Genomic DNA, 13,525 nt, shown 5'->3' with positions numbered 1-13,525 from the left:
CCAATCTCAAGCCCAACCAAATAGGAAAGGGCAGTCACATTCCCAACAGAATTAGGGCCTCTTCTGCATCTCTAAGCAGTACAACTTAGGCCCTGGATATTCCAACCATCTAAGAAGAGGGTGCCTCAGGGCCCACTGGGCACCAGAGAACCTTCACAGGCCAAAGGAACAGATAGGCCTCAAGAGCGATGCCTAGGCAGGGGGTAGATGGGCATGGAAGGGAAAGGGGCTCCAGCAGGCAGTAGGAGAAAAAGTTAGTATGATGCAGGCCAGAGTAGGCAGTCCACAGGAATCTCACTGAGCTGCCCCAAGGCACCACCATACTCTGAGAGGCAAAGAAGGGGCTCAGCTCTCTCTGACTCACTCTCAGAGTCGAAAGTATCTATGTCCTCTGCTGACCCAGTCCCTAGTTACCCAATACCCTAGACCTAGGGTCTACCAGACAACAAGGCAGCAGACACTCACTGGCATCAGGAAATGTGACTACACTGTGGGAAGGAACCACAAAGTTGTACAGAATTTGGGGTGAGCCAGCTTCCTTCATCACAGGGTGACAAGCAGTGCTCCAGAGCACAGGTATGGGAGAAGGTAGGCTCCCAGGATCATCAGGCCCTTGACCACCAACCCTAGGATATCTTCCATGTGGAGGTTCAAGAGAAGCTGGGCCACCAACTCTGAGCCACAGATCTAGCTTGAGGTTCTAAGTGCGTGGCTTCCTGTAAAAACACTGAGCTTGGCAAATTAAGCATTGTAAATTTCCACCACCAAAAACCCACAACCCCAAACCTGCTGAGTTTCACAAGCCTCAGGGGCCTCTTCACTAATTGATGAAAGAAGCCTTTGCCTCCTTCAATGCAGTCATCAGGAAAGAAGCCCAGGGAGGGGTGGACAGGGGTCAGTGGAGGGAAGCAGGAAGGAGACTGCGGGAGAGGTTGGGCCTGAAAAATCACTAATCCAGTGATTTTAAAACTTACTATTTTTATTATTTTTTAAGCTACAGAAGTCTTTGTTCAAAGAAACTCTGACCCAGAAACCCAGCTTGGAAGTAGGCAGAGTTCAGGTCACTTTTCTCTGCAGGTGACTGGGGAGAAAACGGAACCCTGTGGGGTGACCACAAAAAAACAACCAGCTAGATCCACATGATACCAAATTCCACAGAACATCCAAACTGCTGAAGGACATGTTTCCAGAATCCCATTGAGTTCAACAGGGCTGGTATAGACCTGGAAAAGCACATTTTTAAAGAGCTGTCCTTCCCAGCAGTCAGTCTAAAGAAGCCTCCACTAGCCATATCTGGAACAATCTGAGAATCAAAACAGACAAGAATTCTGAGTGGATTCTAATACACACACGGATAAACAAACAAATGGGAGAAAAGAAAGATAAATGCCAAAGAATAAATACAGAAGGAATTATGGAATTACATCTTCACCATTCAGCAACCATGACAGATATAACCCATTCTGTCAAGGATGGTCAACAGATCCTAAAACTAGCTGATCAAAGTTTGATGGGAAACAGCACATTTTCATAGTCTCAAATTACTCCCCATAGGGCACTTGTTAATTACAAAGAGCATCAAAGTAACTTAGCAGTGGAGAAACCCAGCCAACAACACAATAAGCAAATGATCACTGCTAATATCACTAGTAATGAGTCAAATTGAATAAAGACATCATGTGCCTCCCCAGGGGAAGCACCTATGACATAAACTCTCTTGTTCAAAATGCTTAACCTGAATCTAATCATGAGGAAACATCAAACAAAGCCAAATTAAAGGCGATTCTACAAAATAAATGGCCTCAAGTCAAAACTTAAAGTTTGCAGTCCTTTTCATTGGGGTGGGGGTGGGGGTGGGGGGGAAGCAGACAAAACATAAGGCAACAAACAAGCCTCTGCAGGGGACCCCAGAGGAAATTCTCAGAATGATTCATCAGGCAACTCACTCAACTGCACCAGCAGCTTCAGGGTATTACCTGCCCGCCCAGGTGAGGCAGGGCCTGCTCATCCACAGCTGCTGCCCCACCCCATCCTCTCAAAGGGGTGAAAGAAGGATGGCACTTTCCTGGCTTGCAAGTTTATTTCCCACACCACTTGCCTTCTGCCATCCGAGATGAGGCTGCCCACTCATGGGAAGATTTGGAGTTGACATTGTCATGGTGCCCTGTGCTCTGATAATCATGGCCTATTCTGAAAACTTAAGTCCAGGTCAAACCCCTATGGACACAATCCTTTCACATGCCCCAGGCAAAAGCACATGAGAGTCTCTTTCTCAGCCAGCTGCACACAAATGAGCCACATGTGGGCCTGTTTAGAGCAGCATCTCCAAGGTGAACAAGAACACAGAAGGCCAACTTGCTGTGCCTCAGGACAACTGTGGGACAGAGTCCCATATCCACTCAGAAACTCTCAAGGGAGGACCAGAGGGCCAAGGGCAGCCCAATTTAGCAAGGCTGCAGACAGCCTGCCCAGCAACCCCTGAGTACACAGCCTGGCTTAGCAAGCCCGTCAAGGAGGAAAGGCTTTGTTGTGGGAGACAGCACCTCAGGACTTGTTTCTACATGTTTGGGGTGCAGCTGCATGCCATGAACCCAGAATGACTCTCTGCAGACAACTCTGACTCAAGAGTAGGACCTGGCTGTGGGACGTGGGAGAGGATTCCCACTCCTAAATGCAGGGCCAAGTAGGTGCTGAGCACAGGAAGGAGGTGCATCGGAAGCTCATCAGGAAATGCTCCACAGTACAGCTGGTTTAAACGTGAACCAGCTGAGAGCACTGCCTCTAGAGGAACATCATTCTGGAAGCAACAGTGGTGTCTGGCAGATGGGGACATTCGGCCATCCAACCTGGTGGCTGCCAACTGTCTCAGGACACACTCTGCAATGCAAATCATCAACAGAGTCCCCAGTATGCCCCCAGTTCTAGGCCAGGGGCCTAGAACAAAACCAGTTAGGAGGGAACCACTCCCGAATACTACAGGTTCCAAGAATGGATCCCTTGGGCCCAGCACCTGTAATCCCAGACAGGAGGCTGAGGCAGGAGGATTTCAAATTCAAGGTCAGCCTGGGAAGCTTAGTGAAACTCTGCCTCAAAGTAAAAGCTAGAAAAAGGGCTGGGGATGTAGCTCAGTGATAGAGGGCTCCTGGGTACCCCATTGGGAATGGGGGGAGTAGCCTATGGATCTGTTCCAGCGAAAAAATACAACTCTGCTTAAATGACTGGATTTTGCTGGTTATTGAGGAGCTGCTCCAGTAACTCTGCTAGGATTTGACCCGCATGCCTAATGGAGACTTGAAATGTTTTCTTTGTGTGTGTTGCTCCACCTCTCTTCTCCTACGAAGGAAACTACTTAAGAGAATTTCAAGTAATACATATTTAGTCCTTTCCTCCATTTATTTCATGGCTAAAAGGCATAAAGGGTACTTATGGATGTTTAAAAATCTTTGTATCCAAACTACATAGTCTGCTACAATATACTGTGTTAAGACAAACACCCCAGTTCACCCTGAGGAAGGCATTCTGGAGAACACCCGAACTCTACCAAGCAGTTCAGGGTGGGACACTTTTCAGCCCAAGGCAGAGCCTGGCTCCCAGCCTCCTACAAGCAAAGAAAAGCCTGGGGGTGGGGAGATTTACAAAGCTAAAAACAAGCAAGCAAAAAACCTTCCCAATGAAGTTATGAAAAGTGAAAAGGGGCAGAGATAAGCAAAGCTATGTGATGTGTTGGAAAAAATGTCAAAAGAGAAACCGAATAGAAGGGGGTTTAAAACTGTAAATCAATGAAATCAGTAGTGGGAGACTACTGACAAGGACTGAGAGGAAGCCAGTAAGAGATCAGCAGAACAGCTCCAAAAGCAGAGCCCAGAAGGGCAGGGATTCTCAGCAAATGGGCAGGGGAGCTGGAGTCTCATCCCCAGGGACCTAACTGTACCCCCAACCCTTCATCAGAATATAGGGGGTGGGTAGGAGATGCTAGTGTGAACAAGACAGTCACATGTCTTTTCCACAGCAAAACTACAACAAAATGTAATTTTATAGTCCCTCTTCTGAATTATTTATTTGAACTTCAACATACACCAAAATATTTTTATGTAGAATGCTTTGAGTTTCAATAAAGTGAAAAGAACTCCTACAACCTGATTCTGATTCTGTCCTCCAGCTGGACCAGACAGGGACAAATGGGATAGGACAAGTGACACCAAATGGCCTGGAGAAGCTCCAATTACCCACCTCAGCTCTATGCCCCAAAGATGAACTCACCAGCAGGCTTGGAGCCATGGGAGCTTTGGGGTACTAGCCCCACCTCCAAGACACTCCTAGCACCCAGGAATACCTGTGTGTGCTGCATGCCCTAGGAGAGGGGCCACAGATATAGAAGTCACCAAACCCATCTTAAGTGGACAGTTTTAAGGAAGGCCAGAGAGTAAAGATCTCAAAACCACAAAACAGACTGGTGGAGAAATAACAGGGTAGGTGCATGAGCCAGTGCTTTTCAAATGTGAAAGTGCATGCATATCATATGGGAATCCTGTTAAAGATTCTGATTCAGCTAGTCTGGGTGAGGCCCCCAGGACTGTCTCAACAAGCTCCCAGGTGATGCTGATGCTGCCTATCAACAAGCCTGTGGGAGGCATTCTGAATAGAGAGGATGGGAGATGCCAGAGAACAAGCCACAACACCAATGCACAGGAGGAAACCAACCATTAAGTGAAGCATGTCCTTACTGTGCACTGATTTACAAGGATGCAATCAGCTTTCCTTGAGAAACACTTTAATTTTGGAATTTGTTGGTTATCTTAGGGTATCCCACTGGATTGTCACAGATGTCTTGCTGTTTTTGCCATGCTGGGGAATCAAATCTGGAGACCAGCGAATGCTCTGCGGTGACCAAACACTGAGCCACAGCCCTAGCCATCACATGTTATTTTTATTCCCATTCCACCACTGCAAACGCTACTCTAACCAAAAGATGAGCAAACCCTGCCTCCCTGTTCCTTGGACTTCTTCCAAGACCATAGGCTTCCAGTGACATGCTGGCAGAAACAGAGCCCGGAGTAGCGACATGGGCTGGTCCCAAAGACAATGAAAGGAAAGCAGGAGGGCAGCAGACACAAGGAGGTCTGGCAGATAGTACTGGTTAGGGCTGGGAAGACCAGGGGATGGAGGCTGGGTGGGGAAAGGCAGATAAAGGGCCAGAATCCCATGCTGAAGGAGCAAAGGAATAGCAGCGAAAAAAACATTTTATCTCCTGGAACCTGTGAACAAAACAATGAAAAAACTGAAACTGAACCCCCCCCCACACACACACTAAGGTAAAAAACAGAAACTATTTAAGTACAGAGGGTATCTTTACCTTTTCATTTCTACTTTGAACCATCTGTCTTCACTTTGGCAAGAGATAATAAAATGTTTTCCTTTCCTTTCCCCTGGTCCCCCTTCACAAGAAAGGGGTGGCTATAATAATGAATAAGAGTAATATGTCATTTCCAAGAAAAAAGCCAAGTTGAGGTCTAGGGCAAGACTTTACCCCTGGTCACATACAGCCCTTGAGAACTGGCAATGTGTTTGGGTTCAAGGTGGCAGGTTTCCAGATCTCAGTTAAGAAGATCATTGCAGTCCCTCAAGAATCTGACAAAGAAATGCCCAGGAAAAGAGGACCTTTGTTCATCCCATCTGAGGGAATTTTCTTCCAAGATTCTGAGCTGGCAAGAGAGGTTCCTGGCAGTGACTGCCCACAGGACTAAAAAGGTCACAGTTAAAACCTTTTGAAAGTTCATCTGAGCAACCTGTCCTTCTGTCTTCTAGCCAGAGGCCCATGCCAAGTGGTCTGGACTGGCCAAGGTCACCCAGGGAGCCAGTGCAAACCCCAGGCTCTGCCTCCATGTGCTCTTTCCTGAGCAATGTGTGTGACCTTTTCCAACTACCCTCTCCTCGAAAGTGGCATCTGTGTTCCAGCTCTTTTTGCTTTAAGTCTCCTGGATGCTACAACATTTGCTGAAATGAGGACACCCCAAGGTGCAATCCTCTTTGTGGCTGAGACTTGCTTCCTAATTTGTAAGACTAGGCTGATTAAAAAAGTCAGCTAAGACAGCCAGTCAGGCTGATCTACACATGGGTGGGTTTTGAAAGGTTAAAGTAAAAATGTTCTGTACAAAACAACTCTATATTTCAAAGGCTGGTGACTATTACAGATTCTAGGACAGTTCAAAAAGCAGGAGAAAGAGAAAGCAGGGCAGGTACTCCAGAAAGAGATATCATATGATGGGTGACAGAAGTGGCCCTTGGCCCAACCTGTGACCACACATGGCTGGAGATAGATAGACCCCCCCCAGAGAAAATGTTCCTTCTGCTCACCAAAAACTGGGAGGAGGAACAAGAGAAATTCAGTGTGAAAGGGGCGGGGCGGTTCCCTCCAGATGAAAAATCCTCACAACCATAGAGATGAAAATAAAAAGAAACTTTTCTCAACCAACCCCGCCACTGGTGGCTAAGAGCTCTTTCTACATTGACTTCAATGATGATCACACTGTGCCCAGGAGTGGCTTTTTCTGCCAAGGACCAGAAGGCTAGTTCTGGTGTGTATGTGGGGGGGGGTTCAGTTTCAGTTTTTTCATTGTTTTGTTCACAGGTTCCAGGAGATAAAATGTTTTTTTCGCTGCTATTNGGGGGGGCAGGGGAGAGAAAAAGAGTCTCTTTCTGTCATGTACACACTCAGTGGCCACAAACAGATGAGACCTCTTTCTTCACCGTACAAGTTACTATCATTCTGATTCATAAGAGGGGCAACTCTGTAAATAAAGGAAACCTCGGCATTGCAGGGAAATGGGGTACAGCCAGGGGCTGCCATGCCTTTGCCTCAGCAGGCAGACTTCTGTCGTAAGTGCTTCCACTGGTGCAGCGTGCCCGCCGCCTGCTGCCCGCCTGAGATTCAAGAGCCCGGAGATGGCAGAACAAAGGAAAATGGCTGTGGCTCAGTCAGCGGTGGTTGCTGGCTGGGCTGCCAGCGAGCAGGCTTTTCTGCAATTGAGTGCTGGAACAGGGATGAGGGACACCGGGTAAGTACAAAGGAAGGTGGAGGCCCTGTGAAACTCACAGCAACCCAGGCACGTGCCTGGCCCCCACCCAAGGGTGCAGCTGGGCCAGGGGGGATGAAGCAGAAATATGCTCCCCAAGGCAGCAGAGTAGGTGGCAGCTGGGCCCCTGGCACTGGGGCTCCTTCCAACAAAAGGGAAAAGGGATCTTGACAGAGGTACCCACCAAGGGCAAGCATGAGGGCATAGCAAGGCCCAGAGTTTTGAGAACAAGTGAAAGGTCCAGGAGTGGCTCAAGACAGTCTGGAGTGGACCTCTAAGGAGCACAATGGGTTCCTGCAGCCAGCAACAACAGCAGCCCTGGCCACTCCCTCCCCTCCTTCTCTAGTCCCCACCCCCCAAAATCCACAATGGAAGCAACAGGAAACCAGGACAGAGCCCATGAATAGCTCCACTGTCAGTCCCAGGCCCCACCTCCTCAGTTCCACAGGTCAGGCTTTGCAGCCACCAGGACACAATAGAAACCTCTGTGCTACTGGGGCCCTTAACAACAGAGCTGCTGGCATGAGGAACTCTGGACTTCTCAGGGGGGTTGTGTGTAACTGCAATGGTGAGAAGTTCTCTGCATGCCAGGACAGAAGAGCTAGGGCAGGAACAACAAGGGCAGGGATAAAGGCCAGGGTCTAGTGAGGGGGCTATCTGACAGCCAGCCTTAAAATCTCCCTGTTTCCTGCCCTGCCCTTGTTGTGGTCATCTCAGAGGCACACAGTGGCAACAGCCAGAGTTCTTCCAGGGCAGTGGAGACAATCCTCCCTCCCTCCCCTAATCCATCCCAGGAAGGAAAAATTCTTGGGCCTTACCCCCTGTTTCTGCTCTGAAAAGAAGTCCCTGCTCAAAACAGAAAGCCTGTCTACTATTTACCCAGGCACCTTTTACATATGCTTTTAAAATCACAGCATGTTAGGAAGTGCCAGTCAGTCCCAGCAACAGAGCAGGCAGGATACCAGGGACCCCAGAGCAGCAGGCCTGATCCTCACACTAACCCCTAGACCTTCTCTTCTGAAAGCAGGCCAGCTCCAGCTTGGTTCTCAACCAAGGCACCCTCTTCACACCCACCCAGGTCCAGCAAACCCCTGAGGCAGCTCAAACCCACATGTGAGAAGCTGCCTTTCTCTACTCAGATCCCTCTCTCGCTCTGGCTGCCTCCTCACACTCCTATGTCACACTTTTGGGTGCACAGGCCTCATGACCCACAGGGCTCAGCCAAGGGACACAAACATGACGCTCATGGAGACAGGCAAGCCTGAGGTGAACCAAAGACAGGCTGGGATGTGAACTAGACTGCAAAAATATAAGATCCTTTCAGAAGAAATCCTCAGAAACTTCCATTCTCCCTCTTGGAAGAAGGAGTGTTTCCTTCCTGTTAAGCACCCAATGCCTTAATCTCATAGCCAGCCAACATGTATGTGATACCCTGCAGAAACAAAACACTGAAAGCAACTTCAATGTCTGTCAACAGGGGACTGGTGAAGTGAGTCAAAAGTCACTATTCAGCAGAATGACCTACTGTTTTAAAAAGAATGGACTAAACTCTACTAAAATGGAATAATCCCAGGATAAATTTTAGAGTGAAAAAAACCAGTAAGTGCAGAACAGTGTAATTAGTATACCACCAAGGGAATAAGCTAGAGAGGAGTACAGACATGCCTGACTAGGCACAGAACATCTGGTGACCAAGGGCCCCCCGGGACAGGAGGGGTATGTGTATGCACAATTGGGGACAAAGAAAATATGAATTTTCATTATATCTTTGCTCTGTGTTTTTCATCACATATATATTTTTTAAAAATAAAAAGTTAAACCTAAAGTAACATTTAAAATACCTAAATTCTGTGGCTGGAAGCACAAAAAAACTTTATCTACAGCTCTGCAGACAGATTGTGATATCTCTTGAGAACAAGGAGTAGAGAGGGGATGGGGGAGGGGAGGCAAGAAGAAAGGGATGTAGGGCAAGGAGGGAGGAGAGTGCCAACCCCCAAGCAACTTGGAGTCCCTGCTTACAACTCCATCCCAAATCCCAAAATAGTAAGTTTGCCTAAGAAAAGCACAAACAGGCTCTGATAAAAGCAGAAAAGAAATTATGCCAAACCAAGGACCATCTGTGGGACTCAAGGTCCAGGCACTATTGTGTGTGTCTATCTGTCTGTCTGTAACCCAAGCATTCAAGCAGGGATCCTATAGGGCCCCAGTCATTAGTCAGGCTCAAGGTCCTAATCTTATAATCCCATCTCCATTTTAGCAGCTAAAGAAACCTATTTCAACAGATTTCTAGGCCTGGCCCAATTCCAAGGACAAGCTAAAAACAATTTCTCCAAAATCCTAATCCCTTAACCACTAAACTCCATGTACCTTCAGGAAATGGAAGCTACAAAATGGAGTTGTACGATGCATTTGTATATCTATCTCTTGCTAAACAGATACATATATGTTGTTTAAAAGCCCTCTTTAGCTGGCCTATCAATACTCTGCACTCAGAAGCACTGATGTATTTCCTCCAAGTGATTTGGCCCCAAAGGAATAATACAAAAACAGTCCCAGACTCTCCTGCTGCTAAGGGATATGACACAATGGCCATTAAGTGCCAGGAATGGCCAGACCATCTGGGGAGAGAACTGGAGGGCAGGGAATGGCCATAAGCAAAACCTTTCCATGTAAAGAATGCTCCACCCTATCCCTGGGGATACCAGCACAGGCACAATTTCCTAATGGTCTCAAGTTCACAGGCTGCTCAGGCCAGAGAAAGGAGGCCAGAGAGAGGGCAGGTGCATGTTTGGCTCCCCCTTCTCTAAGATGCTTTCTGATGACTGTTATGTGTTCAACAAGTAATCTCCAAATTAGCAAGCACAAATGAGAGCTCACAAGCAGAACCACACTGGCATTTGGAGCCCTCAGACTTCAGTTTGGGGGAACAAGTTCCTGATCCCCTGGATGGGCTCAGTGCAAGTCCTGGGCAGGTCTTAACCTGAAATCTCACAACCCTGCATGAGACCAAGTCCAGCACTTCTCCAGTCCCATCCCCACCCCTGAGAGGCACTGATTCTCCATAGTATACCTTGTGACATTGAGGCTTTCACCTGCCCCCACCACCTCACCTGCCTCCCAAAGAGAAGCTCCAGGACTACCTTCAGGCAGCCTCACGACTCAGGCTCTGAATGAAACTGCTCATCCACCCCTGTGCCTGGGCACACACCACTCCCTCTTCCTATTTTTCTCAGCATCCCAGGGCCATAGGGAATGAATGCCCCAACACCACACTGACTCTTTTCTTGGCATCCCCCCTCAAAACTTATCCTGTTTACACACTACTTGTATTTCACAGGAAGCAACTATGACAAGGAGACAAAGCGTGTGGGAGGCAGGATGGCTGTGGAGAGCAGGGCTCTGTCACCATTCTTCCCCTGCAAGGGTGGAAGCCCAACACTGGCCTTTGGGAGGTAGGTAGGTCCTTACAGGCAGCCAACAGGTTTTCCCTACAAACAGGCAGCCTGGTTCCTATAACGCTGACTTCTGAGATGAGAGTGGCCAAGACCAAACATACCATCTTCTCCAGGAGGCAGGTGGGAGCCTGCCCTGATTGGTAAGGGGCAGAGTCTGACCAAGTAAGTGGAAGGGCAAACAGAAAACCAGGGGGAGCATGGCTCATGGAGCAGAAGGAGCCAGGCTGACTGGATGCAAGGATCCAAAGGCCTCATACAGGAAAAAGAGCTGTGGGGTTATCACAGGCAGAACACCCAGGAGCTCACACCAGGAGAGCCCAGAACAGAAAGTACCCTCAGTCCAGTCAGAGAGAAGATATGCACAGCACCTCCCTGGGCCCAGCTCAGAAAAAAGAGACAGCACTAGGCTGAGAGAGGGGTGGGGCACAAAGTTGTCAGACCAGTTTGCTAGACCAGACCTGGACAGCAGGAAATGCAAGCAACTCAATTTTGGAAGCCTGGCAGATGGAGCTGTCCAGAGAAAAGTGGCAAGGATTGGTTGGCCAGCAGATCCCGCTGTGGAAGATTAGTGGGCTCCAAGGAAATGAAGACCCAGACTATAGATAGTCTGGGTCTTCATTTCCTTGGAGCCCATTAATTCCTTGAAGCTCCCTACTAGCCTGCTTCCTGGGTGCAGCAGGCTAGTAGGGAGGAAGCCAAGAGATAAGGAACCAGTAGATGGTGAAAATAAAAAGACCAAGGTTCTGGAAACAATGAGGGACCCTTATGAGAAGGGACACCCACAAAGAAAGACCACTCCTGTGGGACAGGGGTAAGTGATCATGAGCTTAGACTAGAGCATGAACCATGGACAAGCTAAATACAGGTCACTGCTGGCCATGGGACACTGAAAACAATTCTGTCCTTCATCAAACTTTTTAGTCAAGTCCTCTGAGCCCTCTGCTGAACTAGTTCTGACCTCGGGCTTCTGTCTCTATCTTAAAAGAGCCCAGTATTAGCAAAAATCCTGCTGAGTTGGTTTATTCCCAATATCCAATCAAGTGCCTCATCTGCCACCATTCACTAGTTAATATCTAATCACTTGGGCCTACCTTCAGCAAGAATCCTGTTACATCATTTACCAAAAAAAAAAAAAAAAAAAATCCTATCTTCTTAGAAATTTTCCAGGTCCCCCACATACTGCTCCTTAGCTGTGAAGTCCCACTCTTCCTTTGTTGAATTTGGAGTTGAGCCCAATCTCTCTCCCTTACTAAAAATCCCATTGCCATTGTCCTGAACAGTTTGCCTAACTGTTTAAACAAGTGCCAGAATAATTTTTTTCTTGAACCATTCAGAGCTCCCCAAAGCTTCCCAGACCTATCAACTCCCACCCTTCACCCAGTGTCCCCTACACTTCATCTGGGGTTAGAGCTGGCATCCCCCTCCAAGCCCCAGGAATACACCCCTTTCTCACTGGGGCGAAGGACTGAAACAAGAATACTACCCTTCAGGCTGGTTAGGCACCAGGGAGATCACGGAGATGGGTAATGGTTACTCAGTGGGCATTTACAGCCTCTCTGTGGAGCGGGGCACTGAGCACAGCTAAGTGCCCCTCAGACTGGGCACGTACTCTTGCTGTCCTGAGCTCCACCATAGCCTGAATTGCTGCAGTGAATTTATGGCGCCCAGTTGATCCTTCCTGGGTGACCCCAAACTGAAAGTTAGGTGACATCTTCTTCTGATGCCTTAAACTCAAGACCCTAAGGACTTTGTGTCCTTGGATATGCTACTGCCCTGGGCCCTCAACAGGATCAGGACTCTGACACCTCAGAATACAGACAAAAAAATCAGGGGCACTCACTCTCTTCAAGATGCTGTGTGGGTCCCTCTCCTGAATGTCAGAGTTGTGAATTCCTCAAAGCCTCTTTTTTGAGTGCTCCTTGGGCTATGTGGCATACATGAGCATAGGCCCAAGAACTGGCATACATATTCAGGGAAAACCCAGAAAGGGTTCACCAGCCCCTTGCCCTGGCCCCTCCCCAAATCTTACCCATGCCAACAGCGGAAACTCAGGTCTGCCTAATGCCAGGGAACACAGAGTCTGAGGCAGCACTAGGGGCCCACCTCCTACAAGGATCCCAGCAGCCAATTGAGACAACTGTCATGGCTCTCAGTCATCCAGTGCAGGCTGACAGAGCTCAAGGAGGGAGGAGCCTGACTCTCCAGCTATCTAGCCAAGGTCTTTACCCTGTTGCTCAAAGAGGGAAGCAGACAGACCTTAGGAGGTGAAGGTTTCAACTCTGGTCTGCCGAGGCCCACTTACAGGCCTGCTGCCTCCTAAGAGAAAACCACAGCCCTGCCCAGCTCCACCCAACCCTACCAGGCCCAAGAGTGGAGGAAGTGGGGTTCCCAGAATCAGCTGCTGGTAAGTACTTTGCTGAGAGCCTCCAGACAGATGGCACTGTCCCAAACAGAATATCAGGCCTGACTCGGGCTCTGGACCCAGTTTCTCAAATCTGAAGTGTTATTCACACCTCAAAGCAACCCAGTGAGACAAGAAGGCAGATTTGATTCTGCTTTACTATCCAGAGGAGAAAATGTAAAACTGTGATCTAGGACACTTGGTCAGAAATTAGACAAAACTTGAAAGCTGGCCTCCCTACTGTCCACTCTGTGAGCTGGTTGGTGCCAGTCATCTTCATGTTGAATCACCAGAGATCCTGAACAATGCCCACTAGCCAGGTACTGTGCTAACCAACACAATTACTTGCTCTGTCCAAATGAAAAACATATGCGGTTAAGGGAGAAATGAGTGGGAGACTACAAAACCCTATGCTCTTCACAGTCAGAGAAGACACTGCTTTTTGGGTTTGGGGAAAGCAAACCCAAAATACTGGCATTCTCTAAGCCCAAGAGTTTCAAATCACCAGTCTACACAGCTCCCTGGGGACTCTGATGGCCAGCCAAGAGTGGGAACTGCCGGAGATCACAATCACTTGTTCCTCCATTCCACAGATG

At 48.4% G+C, this 13,525-nt stretch overlaps 1 protein-coding gene across 1 annotated transcript in view; it reads right to left on the bottom strand.

The window, feature by feature from the left end:
* Tspan14 (tetraspanin 14) overlaps positions 1-10,205 on the bottom strand; it is a 48,297-nt gene extending 38,092 nt beyond the window's left edge. Inside the window, exon 1 of the mRNA XM_015500060.2 lies at positions 10,184-10,205. The gene's annotated coding sequence lies outside the window, so the exon portion shown is untranslated. The remainder of the gene's footprint in view (positions 1-10,183) is intronic.
* Between the last annotated feature and the right edge of the window lie 3,320 nt (positions 10,206-13,525).

This window comes from Marmota marmota, unplaced genomic scaffold (genome assembly GCF_001458135.2).
Source record: "Marmota marmota marmota unplaced genomic scaffold, marMar, whole genome shotgun sequence".
NCBI lineage: Eukaryota > Metazoa > Chordata > Mammalia > Rodentia > Sciuridae > Marmota > Marmota marmota.
The sequence above is the reverse complement of the archived record's forward strand: the minus strand, read 5'-3'. Positions and strand labels throughout refer to the sequence as shown.